Raw genomic sequence first — 12626 nt, 5'->3', positions numbered from 1 at the left:
AGTAGGCTGAGGCAAGAGTTTCCTGGGCAACAAGAGCGAGACTCCATCTCAATCATTATCATCATCATCATCATCATCATCTAACAAATAGTCCTTTCACAATTTTATCTATCACATAATTCTTCCCAAGCAGTCAAAACCTCTAAGCAAGAAAATTCTCACATTGGTTGTTTCTTATTTTTGATACATGTCTTGGCAATATCATTAGAATTCAGTAATCAGCCAGAAAGACTACTTTTGTGTTTTCTAACTTCAATTTACTTTTCTATCTTAGAAGAATTTAAGCAGTATCATGGATAGAGAGTTCTATGCAGGCAAGGCCCAGATAGTCAGCCCTGTTGCCTAACCCAGAGCCTGGCAAAAAAATAAAGAAGGAGGGCTGGGTGCAGTGGTTCACACCTATAATCCCAGCACTTTGGGAGGCCGAGGCAGATGGATCACCTAAATTCAGGAGTTTTAGACCAGCCTGACCAACACGAAGAAACCCCATCTCTACTAAAACTACAAAAATTAGCCAGGTGTGGTGGTGCATGCCTGTAATCCCAGCTACTCAGGAGACTAAGGCAGGAGAATAATTTGAACCTATATTCTCCGGAGGTTGTGGCAAGCCGAGATCACGCCATTGTACTCCAGCCTGGGCAACAAGAACTAAACTCTGCCTCAAAAAAAAAGAGAAAATAATTAAGGAAAATATAGTGAATGAATGAGTGACTGAACTAATTAATTTACTTGTGTAATTTATAAACATAGATATTTGTGGATTCTCTTTTGTAAAAAATGTGAATGTAGTATTATCATCTAAAGGTGAATCAGTGAAAGCATAGCATGACAATGACAACGGACTTACTTAGGGGAGCCCACCACCCACTCAGCGCATGTTTTTGATTTTCTAATTACATGAGCTAATTGGTGAATCACAATGTACTGTTTTACTACATTATCAAACAGCCCTAAACTAAATTTGATTTTCTAGGCTTCAGCAACTTAATGACTCACAGAAAAGAACCTGGTGATGTCAGAAAGCTTTAGCAGCTGTCTAGAGGGTTTTGTTTTGCATACACAAACGTAAAACACACAGACCCACACACACAGACACACACTTCAAACTCCTTGTATATGTATGTTTCCATATGAATGTTTTTTAAGATAATTTTCTGTAGTCGATAGGAAGAGGACAAAAGGGGAAGGCTGAATTAATGTGATATGTTTTCATTCCCTCAATATATGTCTCCAGGAAGCTTTTCTTTGCTTCAGTGCTTCTCTATAGTGAATCACTTCACATTATTAAAGTGCTGCAAACTGGCGAGAAAAAACAACTTCTAAGAGAGAAAAACAAGCCTCTAGTAATAAATATCTTAAGGCTCAGTGAAAGAAATTCCGGTAGGAAGTGCTTAAAAGACAGGAATATTTCAGAGGCATACATTGCATAGCTGTGGCCTATCAAAACCTATGCTTAACATTTCTAGGATCATAAATGCTCACTCTTAGATTTTAGAAGTATTATATACACATATCCTAATTGGTATTCCAAAGATCCCTAGTCAGCTACCCAAACTATTGCAGGCTTATATTTACCTCATGGGATTTTCATTTTCAACCCAAGAAAATAATATCATTTGTCTAATTCAACAGTATCCAGGTTCTTTTCACAAGGAGGGATCATGCCATCAAGGTTGAAATGAAACTTTGCTTTTAAAACAAAGCATCCCATGTGTACAGCAAGCTTTGGTGAAATTAGAGAAGTGTGAAGGGTTTTTAGCGTAGGTGAGGCATCATTGCAACGTTTACCTGAGGAGCATTTAAAGCATGGAATCACAAGAACCATTGAGGGAGTTCAGCAAAGACATTGGAAAGGCCCTACTCTCTCCATTCGCTCATTCCTAGGAGAGGGTGGTCTCTGTTCTGCCAAAGGACTCCTAAGACAAGAAATGGCAAAGATCTTGAGGGAAAGAATGAGACAGAAAAAAAGAATACCTCCATAGGGCTGGACATGGTGGCTCGCACCTGTATCCCAGCCATTCGGGAGGCTGAGGCAGGTGGATCATGAAATCAGGAGATTGAAACCATCATGTCCAACATGGTGAAACCACGTCTCAACTAAAATACAAAAGATTACACCTGTAGTTCCAGCGACTCAGTAGGCTGAGGCAGAGGAATCTCTTGAACCCCATGCAGTGAGCAGAGTTCATGCCACTGCATTGACATAGTAAGACAACATCACAAAAAAAGTAAAATAAAATAAAAAATACCTCCATCTTAATTTGTAAAAATGTAGTGCCTTTTCAAACCAGTACAGTATTTTAAAAATACTTATTCTGACTTTACTTTGAAATGAACTCTCTAGAGTGGTTGATTACTGAATGATGAAACACCAAGAGTCATCTACAGTAATTCACCCCAACTATAATCTTGTATATCCTCACTCAGCAAAATCAAAACTGTTGTAAATGGCTCCCATTATCTTCTGGAGGGTTTGCAGACAATCTATGATTGTCTGAACTTGCCTTGTTGTCTCACTGTATTTCCAATCAGTTTATCAACATATGATTTTCAATTCAAAAGGTCTTTTCCTTAAAAGAGTTCTGCTGAATCCATTTTCTTTTCTTGTACAGAAACACTTATAGTAATATTTAAGTACCTTGGTCATGTTTTATGCTACTGATAGTTTGGGGCCTGGAGAGCTTCACAGTTGGGTTTTCTGTTACTCCATTTCTAGCCCTAACTGTCACAGCCACCTCTCCACTTTGAGAACTAGAAAAATGAGAGGATTGACATTTTCAGATTTGGAGAGTCAGTCAAATAGATGAAATTTTTCAGTGTTGGAAAAATGTGTGTGTGTGTGTGTGTGTGTGTGTGTGTACACGCACGCGCGTGTGTGTGTGTTTAAAATACTTGATTATGGTTCTGTGGTGACAGCTGGTAGGTTTCTCTGGTGACCAGAAAATCAAACTGATGTCACATACTGTCCTGTACTGTTCTGGGCATGTAGCCTTCCTGGAATCACATGGCAGTTAAGTCAAGAGAATGACCCACAGCCCACTCAAATTTAAACTTGATATTCAAAATTCTAATTTCATGAGTGTTGTATGCATTACATGTTTGCTTTTCTCCAACAGCTTATAGTTAATTTTATTGCTTTTTTTCCCACTTCAGTGGTAGCATAGTATAACCACCTGCCTGGATGATGATATAATTTGATTTTGATATATATTTTTATCTTCTGAAAAGAGGTTCTCCATAAATAACACATGTGAACTATTCCATATTTTAATGTTGTTTTATTGGAATCTTAAATAGTGATTTCACTGATTTTTTTTGCTTTTCTGCCACCTTTGTGGTTTCATTAAGGCTAAGGATACACTAAACCATAGGATGAATAATTTTTTTTTTTTTAAGATGAAGTTTCAGTCTTGTTGATCAGGCTGGAGTACGGTGCCATGATCTTGGCTCAGTCCAACTTCCACATCCCAGATTCAAACGATTCTCCTACCTCAGCCTAGCAAGTAGCTGGGATTACAGGCATGCGCCACCATGCTTGGATAATTTTGTATATTTAGTAGAGATGGGATTTCATCATATTGACCAGGTTGGTCTCAAACTCATGACCTCAAGAGATCCACCTGCTTTGGCCTCCCAAAGTGCTGGGATTACAGGTGTGAGCCATCGCCCCTGGCCTGAGATGAATAAATTTTATATATCTGTGTGTCACATATTATAACAAATGCTGAAACAAGGATATCAAAGCATTCACTTTTTTACACTAAACACAATTCCACTCAAAGAACCATGCATAAAGTGCCAAGAACAGTGATAGACACTGGGAAATATTTTAAGATATAGCTATATTCTAAAGAAACACACAACCAAAACACAAATATATTAAGGCCTCACAGAAGTGTGATATCTAATATTTAAAACATAGAGGTAGACTAAAGCTGCAGTGCCACTATTGCCACGTGCAACGTATGTGCAGATCTATTTCTATTTGTTGTTTACATAGAGTAAATCAGTTAGTAGTGGAGAACATGATAGATGATGTACTAATCCTTCTCCTTATTATAAGAAATTATGATATGGTTAACAAGGTATACCTCTGATTGTTATTGTTTCAGCATCTAATACTACAATTGGACTTTGCGAGGAATGTGATAATCATGCAAAGTGGGACATCTGGTTTTCATGGCTTCCTGCCACCTCCAGAATAAGGTGGGGCAATGCCGCTTTGCTTCATCCACAGATGTAGCATACATTACAGCGGCTAGCATGATGACTATGTGAGTGAGTAAGCAGATGAATCAAGAAATCAATAAATGAGATTTTTAGATAGGTTAAACCTGATGCACTCAAAGAAGACCTTGGTTGCTAATGGGGATGCCATGCCTATGGGGCCTTGGCCTTTTGCCATTCCTCGTTTATTCATCCTCACCTCTGAGACTGGCTCTTCTCAGAAGCCCTGATTTTACAGGGTCCCATCATCATCAAATGCCCCAGAAAAGCTACACACACACACACACCTATGTACACACTCATTTGCATTCCTCTTTTTTAGTACCTTGCCAAAATTCATCCTTCCCTTTTTTTGGAGTATCTCCTATAGTAAATATGTCATGATGCTTTACTGTTTTTCACACTTGAGCCTATATACAATCTGATACTCAGTAGGTAAAAATATGACTTCCAGAGTAAGAAAAGAAATAGATTTGAATCCCCTTTCCAACATTTTTAATGAATGTGAGTTTGGGCAACTTCCTTAATCTCTTAAAACCTCAGTTTCTTTATGTGTAATAGTTCTTCCTCATATGGTTATTGTAAGGATTAAATTAGATAATTTATGTGAATTATCACACATCTTAAGTGATTAAAGAGATTTTAGCTAAAATCTTACACAATTATCTTCTCAGTTCCTACTTCATAAAATTCTTGGTAGGAATAAATAATATTACACACATTAACTGTTTGGCACAAAGCAGGTCTTTAATGAGAGCTGTTATTATTAGTTCTGAATTACAAATCTATAACGGTCAAAAAATTTACTTTATCAAATACTGAATATTTGCTAACTTATTCAGTAATACATAACTTAAGCAAACAAACTTGTCTGTTTCTATAAAATCTACTAAAACCCTTTCCTAACCCAAACATCTTTTTCTTAAATCCATCGAAGATGTGCTGCCTTGTGTAAAGGAATTATGTTAGCTTTCATTCTCAAATTAAGTGAGTGGGACCACTCAAAATACTATTTTGACCAGGTATGGTGGCTCACGCCTATACTCTCAGCACTCTGGGAGGTCAAGGCTCGTGGATCATTGGAGGTCAGGAGTTCGTAACCAGCGTGGCCAACATGATGAAACCCTCTACTAAACATACAAAAATTAGCTGGGAGTGGTGGCTCACACCTACAGTCCCAACTACTCTGGAGGCTGAGGCACGATCACTCGAAGCCAGGAGGTAGAGTTTGCAGTGAGCCAAGATCACATCACTGTACTCCAGCCTGAGCAACAGAGTGAGACTTGGTCTCAAAAAAAAAAAATTATCTCAACTAAACTTTCTCCCAGTCTTCTGTTCACTCACTCTTCACTTTTTAAAAATATTCCCTTGCCCAATATTGACCATTATGTTGCCCTGCTATTGGCACTCACTTTCTTAAAGCTATTCTGATGGCATTTCTTACATCCTTATCTTCATGAGAACACAGGTTATATATTATCCTTTTTTTACCCTGTACCTTCTGGCACCATGCCTTGTTCATAAGTCTCCAAAAGTATCTTTAGACCCATCACCTATGAACTCCAAAAATTTGAGTTGTCTTTAAATTGTATCTTTATATAAGTATGAGCAGCCCCTAACAACAGCTATCCTTTCCCATGAAAAAATACGTCTTGAATTTACTTCCCATCTCAGGAAATTTTTGCAAATTTTAAAAATAATCTCCAACTTAAATACTGAAAACATTAATCAAATACATTAATACTTAGTACCTACCATGTGCTAGGTATAATGATGGGCCCTGGAGATACAAAGATGAGTGAAATATGGTTCCTGCTCTCAAATAACTCAGTTTAGCAGATAGAGACAAGTAAATGGAAACATGTAACAAAGCAACATAAGTGCTATGGGAGAGGTCTATAGGTTGCAGCAGGTACAGAGAGGCACAGAGATAATAGATGATTCTACCAGGAGTGAGTCAGAAAAGTTTTCATAGAGGAGATGGGATGAGCTGAATGTGTTCTTGGGCAGGTGTTCATGAGAATTTGTAGGCCTGTCAAAGCAGAGGGAGCAATATTAATCACATCTTCAGAATGTTCTGCTGGAGAGAGCACTGGCCTTAGAATCAGAATGCTTGCATCGTACTCTTGATTCTGTGATTTAACATGCTAGGTAACCTTGTGCATGTCATGATGCTTTAACTTGCTCATGCAGACAGATAAACTCTGAGGTCCCTCCCAGCCCTGACCTTCTAGCAACAGGGCTTATCTTCTCACCTACTGAACCTGACCAATCATTATTGTAATTTTTCTATTACTGTTTATTCTAAAGATCCTAACTGGCAACCCCGTAATTCTACCAGGCTATCCTGACCTCTGAGTATCTCTGTCTTAGCTCTTCTCTTTAATCTATAAAGTGTCCCAACAGAGAGAAAACTAAGTAGTATCACTCCTCTTCTTGGCTCAACTCAAGGACATTACCATAAGCATTTTATCCATTTCTACTCCTCAAGTATCAGGTTTCTGGGGGGTTGGGGGTGTGTGTGTGGGGGAGTAGCCGTTTCTCTCTAAAAAGGAAAAAAAGGTAAAAAAAGTTTTGCTCTACTTCAATTCAAAAGAAAACCCTTGAGGAGGCTGGTGCTCTTTATTCCCATCTTTTTACCACATTTCACTGTATTTTTAAAATTTGTATGAATTTAAGGGGTACAAGTACCATTTTGTTACATGGATACACTGCCTAGTGGTGAAGTCTGGGCTTTTAGTGTAAGGATCACTTAAGATACGTTGTATCTATTGAGTAATTTCTTATCCCTCATTCTGTTCCCACCTTCTCATCCTTCCAAAGTTTCCAATGTCTATTACTCTACACATTATGTAGCTCCCACTTGTAAGTGGGAATATGTCATATTTGACTCTGTTTCTCAGTTATTTTACTTAAGATAATGGCCTCCAGTTATATCCATATTGCTGCAAAAGACAGGATTTTATTCTTTTTTATGTCTGAATAGTATTCCATTGTATTTATGTACCAAATTTTTTTTATCCAATCATCCCTTGATGGACACTGAGGTTAACTCCAGATCTGTGGTATTGTGAATAGAGCTGCAATAAATATATGAGTGCAAGTAACTTTTTGAAATAATGATTTATTTTCCTTTGGGTAGATGACCAGTAGTGGGATTGCTGGGTCAAATTTTCTTTGCTCAATATATGAAAATCAGTTGAGTGCTGAAAAAGTGAAAGTCAATCCACCAGCATGGAAGCTTTAAAAAAAGCCTGAGGTTTGCATTAATACAACTAGATTGTCCATCACCTTCTTTAACTAATATCCCTTCTCCTAGACTATTTTCACTAAAGACAGTGATCAAAAACAGGCCCTTTCTTCAAGTTACCAGGCATTGTCACACAGAAATTAAAAACTTAGATTCTGGAATCCAAAAGACCTGAATTCCTAACAGTTCTTCACTTACAAGCTGTTCGAATGCATCTTTGTTATGCATTACACACATTTGTGTAAGTGTCAAAATTACTTATTTAAACACCTATTAGTAGTAAGCAAAAGATTTTCTGCTTCAGCTTTTTAGAGAACCTGTTTTAATGTAAGGTATACATCTGGTTATTTTATGAATACTATGAAGTTATAATGAGACTGGTTTAAAATATACAGTATTATAAAAACCTAATCAGAATTCATTATTCCTTTCTTTACACACTCACAAACTATATAAACAATTATTGATATTCTTAGTTAAGATTCTAAGTTTGGTAAGATCACTATTCTTATTATTCACCTGAATATGTTCTACCAGTAAACTCTGATTTCAAGTTAAAATTTCTAATCTTAATTTAAAAACTTTTGAGCTCAGTGAATGCAAAATCATAGATTCTACCACATAAAGAAAAAATTAATCAGTACACTATAATCTGTTCCATTAAGTAATTTTTTTTTTTTGAGATAGAGTCTTGCCGTGTTGTCCAGGCTGGAGTGCAGTGGATGATCTTGGCTCACTGCAACCTCTGCCTCCCAAGTTCAAGCTATTCTCCTTCCTCAGCCTCCCAAGTAGCCAGTATTACAGGTACCTGCCACCATGCCCAGTTAATTTTTGTATTTTTAGTAGAGATGAGGTTTTGCCCTGTTGGCCAGGATGGTTTTGAACTCCTGACCTCAGGTGATTCAGCCTCCCAAAGTGCTGGGATTACAGGTGTGAGTCACCACATCTGCCTCTTAAGTAATTTTCTTTTAAAAAATTTATCTGCATTTGTTACTAAGTCTTTGTAATAAACACAACTTTGGATCTAGAAAAATAATCATAGACTTAATAACTATTATGTTTTTAAAATTTTAATTAGAAACCACAAGGTTTTTTGTAATTAGTGGCTTTTCATCTATAAAACTGTAATAAATTTTTATCAGAATTTCTGCCAGAAGAAATTAAGAAAAGTAGCTTAGTGTTCTTATATGTATAAAATAATCATTTTCCATATACAAAGTTGTCTTGATTAAAGGCTTTTGTAACAAAGGAACAAATATAGTTACTTAGCATGTTCAGAACTGGATTTGCCTCTGATTTGGAAGGAGACCATTTTCTCCCAGCTCTGCTCCCTTGTTTTGCACCATGTGCAGGATGGAGAATAACAGGTGGTTTTAATGCATTCACTTGGCTCCAGCCTGATGCAGCTTGTTTTGTTCTTTGGGTTTAAATATTTCATGAGTTTGTACATGCCCTTTGAGAACAGTAAATGGTGTTAACAACACAACTGATCAATGGTTGTAAGGCATCACCATATACAAGGTTTTTGTCCCAACAAATCTCCCTCACCTCACCACTCCTCTATGCACATCATGTGGTCATTTGCAAGCAAGTGTCCAAAAGAATCAAGAACTCAAAGCACATGGCCAAAATATTTAGGAACATTAAAACTGAGCGCTGAGCCAAAAGATGAGCCTTTACAAATATGATGACCTAACCAGATAGTCAAGAATATTTTCTTTCACCTGGGCTTAATATGACTGTAGCATGAGGAAAAATACCAATATTCTCCACTCCATCCCCTCTCTCTTCAATCCTCTGCAGTTTGTTTGTTTTCCACTATTATACAAAAGTGAAACCCAGAATATCAGCAGAAGCCTTTTCACATCTGAATCAGTGATCTTTCCCAGTCTTCACGTGCCCTGGCTATCACGCAGTATTTGGTACCACCACTTGCAACTTCCCTTTCCTTCCATCACAGGATCTATCCTTGCTAGTCTCCTCCCTACCACTCTGTCCACGGCAATGATGACCATTGATTTTACTCCTGCCAGATATGACCATTTACCAAGCTCTGCCCCTGGTTGTTTTTATAATCTGCCTGAGTATTCACTTCACCCCTCCCCGCTTTTTTTCTGAATAAATACTTAAGTATTGCCCTGGTCTCAATATATCTAAAACAGAACTGATCCTCTTGCCTAACTATAACCATAATTTCCTTCGGTCTACTTTGTATCACTGTTAAGGGGATTCCTTTTATTTTACACATCGTTTACATTTGTTATCATTTCCCACCATCCTCTTTCATGCCCAAATTGTCACTTACTTAAGAACATTGGTATCACTTCCTAAAAATATTTATTCCCCTGTTGATTTTCAACATCAATCTATTCTTCACATCCTTTGAGGTTTATTTACCTAAATTTTTCAGCATGGAATTTTGCTGCTCAAGTAGCTTCAATAATTTTTTTAATCCCCAGAGAACATTTTATACCATCCACCAGCTGTCCCCAATCTATCTTTCTAGCTAAATACCCCATTTCTCATCTTCAGAAACATTTTCTACCCAAGTAATGGCACTGAACACCTCCTCCCTTTGGTATTTTTACTAATGGCACACACCCTGCCTTAAATGTTTTAACTTAATCTATGCTTACTGAAATTCTCTTTAATTTAGAAAAGTATTTTTGAATGCCTAAAATTTTCCATATACTGGTTAGGTCCTAGGACTACAGTGGTCAGCAAAACAAGGCCTCTGTGGGAAGCCTCCATTTTCACCAGCCAGACTGTCTTGTCCATTAATTCAGAAAATATTTTTCTTATTGATACCCTGGAAATCATAACTCTGTTATCTCCAGAAAAATGCTAACAGCAATAAAACTGATTACTGACTGGGCACGGTGGCTTATGCCTGTAATCTCACCACTTTGGGAGGCCGAGGCAGGTGGATTGCCTGAGCTCAGGAGTTCATGACCAGCCTGGGCAAAACAGTGAAACCCCGTCTTTACTAAAATACAAAAAATTAGCCGGGTGTGGCAGCATGCACCTGTAGTCCCAGCTACTCGGGAGGCTGAGGTGAGAGAATTGTAAGAACCCGGGAGGCAGAGCTTGCAGTGAGTCGAGATTGCACCACTGCACTCCAGCCTGGGCGACAGAGTGAGATTCTGTCTCCAAAAAAAAAAAAAAAAAGTATATATATATATATTTATTTATCTATGACTATTGCTGCTACTATTGCTACTACTGGGTTTTGTTAAATATGTACTACATGCCAGACACTATCGTAAGTTCATCTAATAATTATAATAATTTTGAGAACTTAGCATTTTAATGCTGATTTTACTATCAAAGAAGCTAGATTCTAAGTTAAGCAATTTCTTCAAGATTATGCATCTATAAGCAACATGAAACTAGGAGAATCTTGTTCATCCCCATCATTATTTAGTGGTGGAAAGCATGCGTTCAATATAAATTTGTTGAACAAAATTAACAAACGTGCCTATAAGGATGGAGAAAAACATGGAAATATCCAGTGTTTGAATCTGTTTCTGATATTAAAATACTGATTGTCAATCCTGGTCATACATAGCAGAGCACCTCTCCTACTATACTGTGGTCTTCCTCTTGCCAGCTCCTTTTATCGTGATTTCTCTTCCCTGACATACAGTCCTCTTGCTCAGATGGGGCACTATCTTTTAAATTTGTGTTTCTTTTACGCACCTATTATTTTGAACTTATATTTACCCATAGTAGCCACTATAAATTGTTATTGAAGAAAAAAATGAATTGACTCTTATGGTAAGGGCTTTTTATTTGCTGTAAATTTTTTAAATCCATTTTATTCAAAAATCTTACCACTGTCGCTTTCCAAAGGAGTGAAGTGCCTTAATTTTTCTCTAATCATTTTACTTCAGATCTTGCTAACAATGAGCTGTCTCCCTTTTCATCTAAATATAGGTCACCCTTTCAGCAGCTTTCAAGATCAATTCATCAATCAACTAATATTTATTGAGTGAGTACCCCCCAACTTCTTTGCTATCTCATATAATCTCTTTTCATTCCATTTAAAAAGCACATCACTATCTTCACAACCTTGGAAAAGGGCTATAGAGCCACACTGCCCTGCTCCTTTATCTGATGTTCTGTGATTCTGGAAAAATGCTTAGGGCTACTTGTTACAACAAAGGTCATACCAATATTTCCAGACCAGATACTAAGAGAAAGGATTCTGCTGCTTTATTTTATTTTATCTTTTTCAAAGTCCTTTAAGACCATGAAAAGAACTGCTTATTAATAGGTTTTGTCCCCTATCCCATGTCCAGCCCAGCTGATAACAGAAACTGTAGGGTTTAAGGTTGTTTTTGAATTACACCAACAGTATTATTAATTTTCATACTGTTTTCACATACATTATTGCATTGGACTCTCATACTAATCATACATATAGTGATGCTTTAAAAAGTTTCCTGCAAGCAGTAGCCATTAGTTTCCTCCACTTACCACCCCTCTCCCCCTACCAGATACATACGTGCCATAGTTGTGTCTCTTAAGAAAGGTGAAGAGGCAGAAATTAAATACAATAGCAGACCTAGAAAAAAACTTTTAAATAATTGTAGTTAATATTTCTGAAGCTTTATTAAATGCTAAGCAGTAAAGCTTATAATATGTATATATATAAATTACATATAATTATATATAAGTATGTTTCATATATATAACATATATAGGCTTTACTTAGTGCATATATATATATATATATATATATACAAATATATACATGCATGGGGCAGTTGTGCTCAATATTCATACAGAAGACTTGACTCACCCTGTTTTTCATGGTTAGATTCAATTGACTTAGAAATCTAAAGTGACAAAAAGTTTAAGCAATATATTTTTCAAAGAAAAATGTAGGCTGGGCCCAGTGTTTCACACCTGTGACCCCAGCACTTTGGGAGGCCGAAGTGGGCAGATCACGTAAGGTTGGGAGTTCGAGACCAGATTGACGAAGATGGAGAAACCCCATCTCTACTAAGAATACAAAATTAGCTGGATGTGGTGGCGAATGCCTGTAATCCCAACTACTCAGGAGGCTGAGGCTAGAGAATCGCTTGAATGTGGGGGGTGTAGGTTGCAGTGAGCCGAGATACCATCATTGCACTCCAGCCTGGGC

The 12626-nt window shown here is 37.2% G+C and overlaps 1 protein-coding gene across 47 annotated transcripts in view; it reads right to left on the bottom strand.

The window, feature by feature from the left end:
- DLG2 (discs large MAGUK scaffold protein 2) overlaps positions 1–12626 on the bottom strand; it is a 2299762-nt gene that overhangs the window by 713625 nt on the left and 1573511 nt on the right. The gene's annotated exons all lie outside the window — the stretch shown is intronic.

The sequence above is a fragment of the Callithrix jacchus genome, chromosome 10 (assembly GCF_049354715.1).
Source record: "Callithrix jacchus isolate 240 chromosome 10, calJac240_pri, whole genome shotgun sequence".
Taxonomy (NCBI): Eukaryota; Metazoa; Chordata; class Mammalia; order Primates; family Cebidae; genus Callithrix; species Callithrix jacchus.
This window is presented reverse-complemented; position numbering and strand designations above follow the sequence as displayed.